The 12,704-nt window shown below is 42.5% G+C and overlaps 1 pseudogene; it reads left to right on the plus strand.

Annotated features, from left to right (window-relative positions):
• Positions 1-772: 772 nt before the first annotated feature.
• On the plus strand, positions 773-2,251 carry LOC112812734 (tubulin alpha-1C chain pseudogene; annotated as a pseudogene).
• The last annotated feature ends 10,453 nt before the right edge of the window (positions 2,252-12,704 follow it).

Here is a 12,704-nt window from a genome sequence, read left to right on the forward strand (position 1 = left end):
CACACACACACACACACACACACACACACACACACACACACACACACTAACCAGGTGCCAAAGAAGATAAGATACATGTTTAAAAAGCAAGAGAAACAGGGGCGCCTGGGTGGCTCAGTTGGTTAAGCATCTGACTCTTGGTTTTGGCCCAGGTCATGATCTCAGGGTCAAGGGGTCAAGCCCTGCATCTGGCTCCCCACTCAGTGTGGAATCTGCTTCTCCCTCTCCTCTCTCTCCCTCCTTTTGCCCCTCCCCCGTGCTCTCTCTTTCTCCCTCTAAAATAAGAAATAAATAAATCTTTAAAAAATAAAAATAAAAATAAAAAGCAAGAGAAACAATAGACAGTAAAAATATACATACAGAGACTCCATCATGGGCGTTGTCAGTCAACAACTTCAGAATAATTGTGTTTGCTACAAACAAAAGACATGATTAAGAATGGAAATTCTAGAATTTAGAAATAAAAAAATCAAGAACTGGTAGGTAGATTTCACAGCAGATTGGACATAGATGAAGGGAGATTTAGTAAACTAGAAAATAGATCAAATGAAAATATCCAGACTGAAATATGGAGGAAAAAAAGGATGGGAAATACAGACGGGAGAATAAATGACATAGAGGACCCAGCGATAAGATCTTGTTTACATTTAATTTGAGTCCCAGGAGGAAAAAGGAACAACAGTATAGGAGCACTATCAAAGATATAATGGCTGAGAATTCTCCAAAATTGATTTTTTAAAAATCATCTTAGCTTCTCCCCCGGACTCCTTGGTAGTCTGTCAGCGGGAGAACCTTGTCACCGTCCCCTCGCTTCCTCCCGCCCTGAGGAGCCTTATAAGTCTCAGTCATGCGTGAGTGCATCTCCATCCACGTGGGCCAGGCTGGTGTCCAGATCGGCAATGCCTGCTGGGAGCTCTATTGCTTGGAACACAGCATCCAGTCCGATGGCCAGATGCCAAGTGACAAGACCATCGGGGGAGGAGATGACTCCCTTCAACACCTTCTTCAGTGAGACGGGTGCTGGCAAGCATGTGCCCAGGGCCGTGTTTGTAGACCGGGAACCCGTGGTCATTGCTGAAGTTCGCACCGGCACCTACCGGCAGCTCTTCCAGCCTGAACAGCTCATCACCGGCAAGGAGGATGCTGCCAACAACTACGCCCGAGGGCACTACATCATCGGCAAGGAGATCATAGACCTTGTCTTGGACCGCATTTGGAAGCTGGCTGACCAGTGCACGAGTCTTCAGGGCATCTTGGTTTTCCACAGCTTTGGAGGGGGAACTGGTTTCGGGTTTACCTCCCTGCTGATGGAACGTCTCTCTGTCGATTATGGCAAGAAGTCCAAGCTGGAGTTCTCCATGTACCCTGCTCCCCAGGTTTCCACAGCTGTAGTTGAGCCCTACAACTCCATCCTCACTACCCATACCACCCTGGAGCACTCTGATTGTGCCTTCATGGTAGACAATGAGGCCATCTATGACATCTGTCGTAGAAACCTCGATACTGAACGCCCAACCTACGCTAAACTTAACTGCCTTATTAGCCAGATTGTGTCCTCCATCACTGCTTCCCTCAGATTTGATGGAGCCCTGAATGTTGATCTGACAGAATTCCAGACCGACCTGGCGCCCTATCCCCACATCCACTTCCCTCTGGCCACCTACGCCCCTGTCATGTCTGCTGAGGAAGCCTACCATGAACCGCTTTCTGTAGGAGAGACCACCAATGCAAACTTTGAGCCAGCCAACCAGATGGGGAAATGTGACCCTCGCCATGGTAAACACATGGCCTGCTGCCTGTTGTACCGTGGTGACATGGTTCCCAAAGATGTCAATGCTGCCATTGCCACCATCAAGACCAAGCGTGCCACCCAGTTTGTGGACTGGTGCCCCACTGGCTTCAAAGTGGGCATTCGTTACCAGCCTCCCACTGTGGTGCCCGGTGGAGACCTGGCCAAGGTACAGCGAGCTCTGAGCATGCTGAGCAACACCACAGCCATTGCTGAGGCCTGGGCTCGCCTGGACCACAAGTCTGACCTGATGTATGCCAAGCGTGCCTTTGTTCACTGGTATGTGGGGGAGGGCATGGAGGAAGGAGAGTTTTCTGAGGCCCGTGAGGACATGGCTGCCCTTGAGAAGGATTATGAGGAGGTTGGAGCGGATAGTGCTGAGGGAGAGGATAAAGGTGAAGAGTATTAACCTGTCCGCTACGATTTTACACTCCGTTGTCTTGGGACTGTCTTATTTCTGTTCTGGAAGCTGTCTGTTGTGGCCCTAACTTGTCAATAAAAGTGATGTTTCTGTTTAAAAAAAAAAAAATCATCTTGAAAGGCCCAGAAACCCTAAGGAGGAAGTAGGAGGTGAGGCAGAGTATCAAGTACTGTCTCAATCTAGGGTTGAATCGTAGCAGGCGGGCATATGGAACATTAAAGGAACAAGTTTCAGCGTGGAATCCCAGAAACCTGAGGAAGGATGAGGGACCATTTGCTTAAAAAACAAAACAAAACAAAACCAAGAACAAGAAAGGGCAAAGTATGAAAGTATGAATACCTAAAGACCTAAAGGAGCTCAAGGGTCAAGTCTGAGAAAATTGACCTTAATGATCAAGTCCAAGCAGAGAGGAGGGAGACCAAAAGCAGAAGAAAAACATCCCACAGGTTGGGACTTAGGCAGAGCTGAAATCGAGTAAGAAAACTGCTTCTCCCTCTCCCACTCCCCCTGCTTGTGTTCCCTCTCTCACTGTGTCTCACTCTGTCAAATAAATAAATAAAATCTTAAAAAGAAAAGAAAAGAAAAGAAACTAGAGCCAAGCTCATTTGTGAAATCCCATCCTTTTCATGTAAATGGTCTGGCTACCTGAGGCAAATGGTTTAATTTGGCTTAAAGGCACAGTACTGGGGTGGATGGCGGAAGGCTTTAAGGAGGTGAAGAACTGAGTGCTAGAACAGTGTTTTACAAAGATAATTCTGTAGTCCGTGTGACAGATGGCCTGAGGAACTTGTGATGGTTATGAACTCACAATTGGGGATTTAGGTAATCCTAAATTAAATACACAAATTATGTGAATAGAGTTTAGTGTTCCACATGGTAAAGAAAAATCTACTTTTACTAGCTCTGTCTCCTAGGGCACATTGCCTAAGCTCTCTGGGCCTCAGTTTTCCCATCTGTAAATTGGTGATCTTCGTAGTGTTGTTTTTAAGTTAATGGAATAATGCATGCAACATGTTTGAGTTGATGCCTGGCACGCAGTGAGCACGCAGTAAGCATAGAGTGAACAGTAATAGGCCTTTTTTTTTTTTAAGATTTTATTTATTTACTTGACACAGAGAGAGGGAGAGAGAGAAGAGAGAGAGCACGCACAAGCAGGCAGGCAGAGGCAGAGGGAGAAGTAGGCTCCTGGATGAGCAGGGAGCCCGATGCGGGGCTCGATCCCAGGACCCTGGGATCATGACCTGAGCTGAAGGCAGATGCTTAACGACTAAGCCACCCAGGCGCCCCAGTAATAGGGCTTTTTGAGGAGAAACCGGAGGCAGCGAGATCCACCAGGATTGTATTGAGATTGTCTAAGGGAGCCAGGGGTGGTCCAGGTACCATCCTGTCAACAGCTGGGAGAATGAAGAGATGGAAAGGTGTAGCAGGGCTTGAGGCCAGGGACCGAGCGGGTATGAGGGAGCCTGTGTGGGCAAGGAGGATAGGGGCAATGAAATAAGGCAGATACCCCAAAGATACAAATGTAGGGACCCGAAGGGGTACGTGCACCCCGATGTGTATAGCAGCAATGTCCACAATAGCCAAACTGTGGAAAGAGCCAAGATGTCCATCGACAGACGAATGGATAAAGAAGATGTGGTATATATACACAATGGAATATTATGCAGCCATCAAAAGGAATGAGATCTTGCCATTAGCAACGACGTGGATGGAACTGGAGGGTGTTATGCTTAGTGAAATAAGTCAATCAGAGAAAGACATGTATCATATGACCTCACTGATATGAGGAATTCTTAATCTCAGGAAACAAACTGAGTGTTACTGGAGTGGTTGGGGGTGGGAGGGATGGGGTGGCTGGGTGATAGACATTGGGGAGGGTATGTGCTACGGTGAGCGCTGTGAATTGTGTAAGACTGTTGAATCACAGATCTGTACTTCTGAAACAAATAACGCAACATATTTTAAGAGAAAAGAAAAAGAAGAAGATAGCAGGAGAGGAAGAATGAAGGGGAGTAAGTCAGAGGGGGAGACGAACCAGGAGAGATGATGGACTCTGAAAAACAAACTGAGGTTTCTAGAGGGGAGGAGGGTAGGGGGATGGGTTAGCCTGGTGATGGGTATTAAAGAAGGCACATTCTGCGTGGAGCACTGGGTGTTATGAACAAACAATGAATCATGGAACACTACACCAAAACAAATGATGTAATATATGGTGATTAACATAACAATAAAAAATTAAAAAAAAAAAGAAAGAAGGCAGAGAGAGAACATTAGCAGTCCACCCCTATCCTTTTCTAGGACACACACTCTGTGTTCAGTTGTGTGAAGCTGACTGAACCCTATGACCAGATAACATTGACAGTCACAGGCCTGATTAAAGAAATTCAGGTATGCTCCCATGGGTACAAGAAAAGATCCATTCGGTTTTCAGAACTGAAGGGGCCCACTGTAGTCCAATATTCTCCAGGAATACACAAGCCCAGTGTCAACTTTGATCAGAGGCAAACGCTTTAATGATCTATTTCAGCCATACCAGGATCCCAACAATTTGTACAAACCCAGCATGCCGTTAATTTCTCATACAGCTGAAGAAGTAATTCAGAAATATTAAAAGAAAACGTACTTGTTTAGGTAATCTACTCCCCCTTTCCACATGGCCACCCCTTCCACCAAACCCAGTGCTTATGAGTAACTGCTCAGAACAGACACTGCTTGTCTTCTCAGCCCAAGCAAGCTGTCTTGCAAGAGAGGTTAAGAATAGATTGCAGCTCCCAGTAAGGTCTCTGCTTCCTCCCCGTATTGCTCTCAATTAAACAAGCGGAAATCAGTTACTAAAGGAATTTATAAGGCTTAAATTCTTGAGGTGACTAGGTAAGGCGTGAAGGGCAAATGGCTCACTAGGGAAGTTTTCAATCAGTGGGCATCACCAGTGGGTAGTTTACCTTGATTATTTTGGGTTATTCCAGCTCTGCCATTGAGAGAAGCAGGCTGAGGGAAATAAGGGGTGGCTGATATTGGTGCAGTAAAGAGGTAGGGAGGAGGAAAACCTTCTCACTGTTCTAGTACCTTCTGGAGTCTCATGACAAAACCCTATTTCTCCCAAGTTAACCCCTACACTGCCAACTTCACTCTCAGCCAGCCCTAGGAGAAACAGTGTAATGAAGTGTAGTGACTTGACCTCTGGCACTCTCCTCCCCATTTCTGCTTGCTTCCCCTACCCATCATTACCCACTTTCCCAATGTTGAACCCCAATTGCCTCCAAGCTGTACTTCTCCCTTTGCCACCTGCCAAGATGTAACCCTATCCTGTGATTTGGACCTGTCTTTCCGTTACTCAACTTTGCCCCCCAGACCCTGAGCTAATGTGTGTATTTGCTCTACCAACACTGAAAAGGGGGCCCGCCACATGGGCATATTAAGGAAAGGAGGAGCCTCATCTGAGTCCCTTTCAAGCAATGGCATCTGGACTCTGGGAGAAAGGATGGCATCTTGAAAAAGGCACAACAATTTGAACAGACATGATATTTTGACCCTTTTGCTCACTTCAACTATGGTCTAAATTTGGTGCTAATTCAGGTTGCTTTCAGTTTGTTTCCGTGTATGGACGATGATTCAGGGGCTTATTTGGGAGAGGAACCATGCCCATCTGGCTCATCTTCATGCCTACCCACACATGACTCCCCTCCAACACCTGTGTCTGGCACCCAGAGTTTTGCAGTTGTTCCCCAGACTTGCTGAGAATGAGCACATGATCATTGGTTTTCTCATTCTGAATCTAGAGATACCAAGAAATATTTTTCCCTTTTAAAAGCAGCTCTTGAAATATCAGTTGTAATATTTGCTAGCGGTTATGTAATCATTCAATAATTGATTCTCACAATATCTTGTGGAATTAGTTATCCTTATGAAAGTTTTATGGATAAAGAAACTACATTGAAATCCTGGTTTAAGAATAAGGGAGAGGCCAAGTTTAGATTTGAACTTCAGATGGAGATTACTGAAAGCTAGATTCAGGCCAGTTTATGCCTAAGGATATTAATCAGTGACAGTGATGGTAAAGATTCTGAAATGTCTATTTTCTATTTTGGGGGGGGAGGGGCAGAGGAAGAGGAAGAGAGAGAGAATCTTAAGGAGGCTCCATGCCCAGTGCAGAGCAAAACATGGGGCTCAATCTCACGACCCTGAGATCATGACCTGAGCCAAAATCAAGAGTTGGACGCTGAACTGACTGAGCCACCCCGGCGTCCCTGAGAAGACTATTTGCTAATTACAAGTCCTTAACTATCTACTTAACACATTTGTCTTTCTCCTAACGAGACATATTTTGATGAAAGGTAAAAAATGGTTGTCTTTTTAGTGGTCTATCAAATTCTGTTCGTAAGTGTCTCCCCCATCCCAATCAAGAGTATCATTATCCCGGGCGCCTGGGTGGCTCAGTTGGTTAAGCGACTGCCTTCGGCTCAGGTCATGATCCCGGAGTCCCGGGATCGAGTCCCACATCAGGCCCCCTGCTGAGCAGGGAGTCTGCTTCTCCCTCTGACCCTACCCCCTCTTGGGCTCTCTCTAACTCACTCTCTCTCTCTCTTTCAAATAAATAAAAAAAAAATAAAAATAAAATCTTTAAAAAAAATAAAAAATAAAAAAAAAGAGTATCATTATCCCCACAATGGGTCAAGGCCATTATGGCGGCTCTCCCCATCCCATCTGCAGTCATCCATCAGCAAGTACGATCCCTGAGACCTTGTAGATCTGTTTTAGTATTTTCATTTGACTGCTTCTATTTTAGCCCCAGCCTTTTCCTCAAAGAGCAAAATGGCCTTTAAATGTTCACTCTGCAGCCATTCTTGGTTTCTTACAACCTATACTCCTCAGATCAGTATACTTAGAGATACTCTTTCACAAACACAGATCAGTTCGTGTGACATTTCTGCCTTCTACTGCATTTCAAATAAAATTGAAACTCCTTTCCAAGGCCTACAAGGCTTCATGTGATGTAGTCACTCTTCTACTTTAAATTCTTTTATCCTTCCCCTTGCTTTCTGCATTCCTACCATTACGGCCCTAACCATTCTAAACATCTTACTATTCCTTAAACGTGGTGAGCTTATTTCTACCGCTGAGTCCCTGTACCTGTTGTTTACTGGCCATACTCTCGTATTACCAGCATTGTTGTTAAGGCAACAGATTTTCTGGCTCATCTTCATGCCTACCCACACATGACCACCCCCCCAAAACCTCCAAACAGAAATCAAGTTTATTTTTTTCTTACTACTGCTTTTCTGTCAAATTGTTTCTTCTTCAGCCCTGAATGAAATCCTGGACAGACCCCCATAGCTTATTTAATGTTTTTCAGGTACAAAAAGGTCCAGTAAAATCTAAAGCTGTAGTTCGCAACAGATGAGGCACTTCTCAGTGGGGGGCATTGGAAATTCATGGGGCACTTCTGGTTGTTTATTGGTGGGGGATGAGATTGAATGGCATTTGGCTACCTAAGGGCCAGAGAGACTAGGGTTCCTGCCAGTAAGTGAACACTTGTTCTCAGTACTGCACGGTTTTTGAATATCCTTCTGGATATTCATTTACATGGGAAACATAAGTACAAAGTATTTTTTGCATTGGTTTACTCTACACTAAATTTCCCCAAATTGCAAACCCTGAAGAAATCAAAGGACTACTGGACATTGTTCTGTTCTGAACTTTACAAAGAATTGTTCACCATTTCAAAAAATCATTTTACTCACAGATGCACCATTTGTGGTATATAAATAACCAATACAACACACTCATATCAGACTTTATTAGCTGTTGCATTCACAGATATGAATACACTTACTTATTCCTTATTTTGAATGGTTAAATATAAAGAAGAGACATTAATTACACTCAATTGAATACTGTTAATTCAATTCAGACTTATTATAAGTAGTTGCAAGCACTTGATTTGTGGTGTCATCCTCTAGTGTAGTCATGCCAAAGCATTTATATATAGAAATGTGTTATTTTATTGTAAAGTGCTTTTCTTTTTTTATTTTTTCTTTGTATTACAGTTACAGCATTCCACTTCTTTATTTTTTAAATCATGTGCGTAGGTAGCTTGGATTATTTATAAATTTCATTTCAGAATATTAAAGAGGAGCATTATAACATAGTATCAAAAGAGGGCATTGAGTCTAATATGATTGAGGACGAGATCAGATTCTCAAGAAATCTGGTATCATTGAGTGCCCCCAGCACCCCCCCCCCAGCTCCTCTATAGTAGCTTCTCTTTTGCTTTGCCCTCAGGGAAGCCCGTGAGCCCAATTCCTTTCCAATCCCTGCAGCCTCCAAACTCCAGAAGGCACAGCTTTCCGCGTGGTTTTCTTAAACCACTCAACTAAGGAAGACGGAAAAGAGAGAAAGATGACAGTACTTCAGTGAATCCTTCTCCAAAAAATTTTCTCCATCAACACAATTTCTCCTTACCAATCCTGTATGCCCTGTGCATGTGATGACCTGGGGAGAGAAAACCAGCTTTTTGCCACCTCTTCTGCAAGTCCTTCATAGATTATCTGGCACTTGTTTTAGCATTTGACACAGTTTGAGAACCCCTGCCACAACCCCGAGGCAAGACGGTCTGCATTTTCACACTCAAGGGGATGAGAGGATTCCTCTGGGAATGAATATGAGTATTGAGTGAGAATGTCATTTTCTAAATGGTTAGCTCACTGTTGAATGTTTTGACTCCAGTGTGAGTAACTGTGGTATAGCTAAGCACATTTGATACCCAGAGTGGATAATTTTTCAACATCCCACTTCTCTATATGACAAAATTATATGTAATCCCCCTGGTAACCACAAAGAAAATATTTATAGAATATATGCAAAGGTAAATAAGTCAAGATGTACTTAATTCCCCTAACTGTACACTTAAAAATGGTTAAGATGGTAGGTTTTATTTTCTGTATATTTTGCCACAATAAAAAAATCTCATCAATAATTACAGTAATTGTTTAGAATTTAGACAAACAAAAGATTGGGAGAGGGAGAATTATGTTATCACTAATATTGTTTAGAATCGCTAGTACATGGTAATAATAAAAATAAGATCGCTTTCAGTTGATTTTTTTTTTTATATTCTCTGCAGATAACATCCCCTTATTGCTTGCACCCAGGGTACACCATTTCCCACTACCCCACCCTTTGTATCCCTTGTGATGGTTAATTTTAGATGTCATCCTGACTGGACCATGGGGTGCTCAGATATTTGGTTAAACCTTATTCTGGGTGTGACTGTGAAGATGTTTCTAGGTGAGATTAACATTTGAATTGGTAGACTGAGTAAAGCAGATTGTCCTCCTTAATGTCAGGGGGTCTCATCCAATCAGTTAAAAGGCATGAATAAGACAAGAAGGATGAATAAAGGATAATTCACTCTTTCTGCCTGATTGTCTCTGCTCTGAGACACCAGTCTTCTGCTGCCTTCAGACATAGACTAAGACTGGAATTTATACCATCAGCTCTCCTGGGTCTCTAGTTTGCTAAATGCAGATCTTAGAACTTCCCAGCCAACATACACACACACGCACACACACACACACACACACACACACACTATTGGTTTTAAATATTATAAACACTATTATATATTTATGTGTGTGTGTACACACTATTGGTTTTATGTATATATATATATATGATTATATATGTGATCTATTGTACATATTGATTTCTCTGGAGAATCCTGACTAATACTACCACTGTTTGATAGAATCCTTTTAGTTGGACTGAAGAAGATATCCTGAAGGTTTTTAAAACGAATTCCCCAGATAAGGGATTTTCAACTGTTATATTTGATCAGCTACCTATAACTTCATACAAAGTCCCCTGGTCAAGGACTCTTTTGGTCTCTGGGATATCTCTATTGAACAAGATAGACGAGGCTCTTGCTCTTGTGGAGTTGCTATGGGGGAGAGGCAAGCCTCTTAGATCACCAGACTTGGAGTGGGTCAGGAAGCTAAGGGGGAATGAAGAAATTTATGGAAACCTCTGGGGAAGAATCAGGCCGGTGGTCTCCTCCTACCTCCTCTCACATTTAGAAGGGCTAAAGACAATGGGGTGTGAATATTCATCACATGACATCCTATCTTTGGTAGAGTTGGAAGATGGATAGAGTTACGCAAAGTTGTAGACTGGGGATCTTCTTCTGATTAAAACATGCTGCAAGTAAATAATAATGCACTGAACTGGGATCAGTTCCGCATATTTCCCCTAATGTCACTTTTGGTATATTTCTGTTTATGTTATTAACATTTAAAACCTGCAAATCTTTTTGTGGATTACAATATCAAATAGACCCATGTCAAAACCAAAATGAACAATGGCTTCCCATCTCACTCAGTGTAAAAGCCTACAAGGCCTTTCACCGTCTGCAAGCCCTTTGCCCAACACACACACACACACACACACACACACACACACACACACACACACCCCTTTCTGACTTCGTGTCTCACCCTCTCTTCCTTCTACTCTTACTACATTGCTTCTACACTCAAACATCTTGACATAAACTTGTCCCAGGACCTTTGCACTGACTGTTCTCTCTACTTAGAATACTCTTGTTTCAGATATCTAAATGAATCACTTCTTCAAGTTTGTTAAACTCTCACCTTTTCAATGAGGTCATCTCTTTATAACTCCCCTCCTCCACCCTACGTACATACTTCTACCTCCCTTCCCTACTTAATTTATCTCCATTGTAGGTATCATCATCTAATAAACTGTTTCTCTCCCCCCACTGCAATGTAAGCTGCATGAGTGTTGGAATTTTTGTCTGCTTTGTTTACCGATATATCCTTAGCAGAGATAACAGTACCTGGCAAAAATAAAGTACGCATCAAATATCTGTTGAATTAATGAATAAATAAAAAGAAAAGAAAGGAAAAGGGAAACAAAGAAAAGAGAAAAAAATTCAGAAATTATTACAGTCTCAAGAAGATACAGCCAAATTGTGGCCGACACACCAGTTTTCTTCTTACTCTCATTTTTGCTTCCTCTGACGGAGTAGGTAAGGAAGATAAGAATAAATAATGCATTTGTTAGAGAACTTAAAATTTTTCAAAATGTTTCTATATGCAACGTCTTATTTGATCAAAATGTTAGACTACGTTTCTAGAAAAGGGGTCTGCTGGTAGAATGGGGCAATTTCATGTTTGCATTTTATTTCTTATTAAAAATTAAATTTATACAGAAAGCAGCCCATTTCTGTATCAGATCACTGAGAACCTCAAGTTATTTTGTTTTAAAAAAATTCTGGATTTCTCACTGTTTTCTATTTAGTTCCACCTCCATGCCTTTACTCATGCTATTCCCCTTCTCATAATGACTTTCCCTGTCTGTCTATCTATCTAAAGGCCATGAATTCTTTAAGGCCCATTGTCATAAACAGGGACAGGGAAGCAACATTCTAGTACATATTAATAAGTGATTTTCACTATTCTTCAGTTACAAATTTTACCTATGAAATACTGCTTCTTGGTCCTGTGAAGAGAACTTCAGGTTATTTTTAAAGGTTTATTTATTTATTTTAGAGAGAGAGAGCGTGCACGAGCAGGGGAGGAGCAAAGGAAGAAAGAGAGGGGGGTAGCAGACTCCCCACCGAGGGGGGAGCCTGACAGGGCTCGATCTCAGGACCCTGAGATCATGACCTGAGCTGAAACCAAGAGGTGGATGCTCAGCCAATTGAGCTACCCAGGTGCCTCTGGTGAAGAAAATTTCTAAGTCTTCACTGGGAAGGAAGTGCTTTGTAGCTTTGTTTCCTCAATGTCTGTGGTTTTTCCCTAAACTATTCCTGGCAGATGGCGGGTACTCAATCAATATTTGATACTTGAATAAAAGACTGATTCTGAGTCTCTGTATAGTCAGAATTCAGCTTAATTATGTCTTAAACCGTTAAAGAATGAGAGCACATCAGAACTTATATATTGAGTTAGAGTCATGACTATTCCATGACAGGGCATGTTTTCATATTCCCACATCCTCTAAACATACAGCCTCCCAGTTGCTTCCTGCGCTACCCACAGTATGTGAATAAAACTGTGCAATGGACTTGCTTTGTGCAGCTCTCCTTTATGCGTAACCATGGCGATGCTGTCTACTTCATACTTGAAGTGTCTGGAGGACTACGGCTGTGAATGTTAACTCACTGAATGATGACTTGATGACTTGCTTTGCATTCAGGGGGACTCTGTACATTTTGTTTCTTCAATCATCATAATCAGAACAGTCTCTCTGTTTCTTCCACGAATTAAAACACCGATTTACAGAACAAACTAGAATAAAATTTCTAGACCTCAAACCAATATCTGAAGGCACTGCATGTCTGAAATCTAAGGATAAAGGGCTCAGGGATTGTCCTCAAGAGCTTCTATTTTCATCTGAAATCTAGATATTGGCAACAAAATTTGTATTACCATTTTGCACGGAATCATGTTTCGGAGGGTGCTGAAAGGACAG

This window comes from Callorhinus ursinus, unplaced genomic scaffold (assembly GCF_003265705.2).
Source record: "Callorhinus ursinus isolate GAN/ISIS: 27379988/994484 unplaced genomic scaffold, GSC_fseal_2.0 scaffold16, whole genome shotgun sequence".
Taxonomy (NCBI): domain Eukaryota; kingdom Metazoa; phylum Chordata; class Mammalia; order Carnivora; family Otariidae; genus Callorhinus; species Callorhinus ursinus.